Source organism: Cariama cristata, unplaced genomic scaffold, assembly GCF_000690535.1.
Source record: "Cariama cristata isolate BGI_N322 unplaced genomic scaffold, ASM69053v1 scaffold3004, whole genome shotgun sequence".
NCBI lineage: Eukaryota > Metazoa > Chordata > Aves > Cariamiformes > Cariamidae > Cariama > Cariama cristata.
The window spans coordinates 1-202 of record NW_009614475.1 but is presented as its reverse complement, the minus strand read 5'-3'; positions in this window follow the sequence as shown (position 1 = coordinate 202).

Genomic DNA, 202 nt, shown 5'->3' with positions numbered 1-202 from the left:
CCGAGAGACTGTCTCTGTTCGCTGCCATGCTCATCCCCATGGGGGGTGTCAGGCAAGAGGAGGACCTTTGGGACAGACATCTGCCTATGCAGGTAGCCTACTTTGACTGCTCTGAAACTATATAATAAAGCAGTGGTTCTCTACAGTAGTTAAAACAATTAAGAATATTTATATAGTTAAATTATATAGTAATAGTTATATA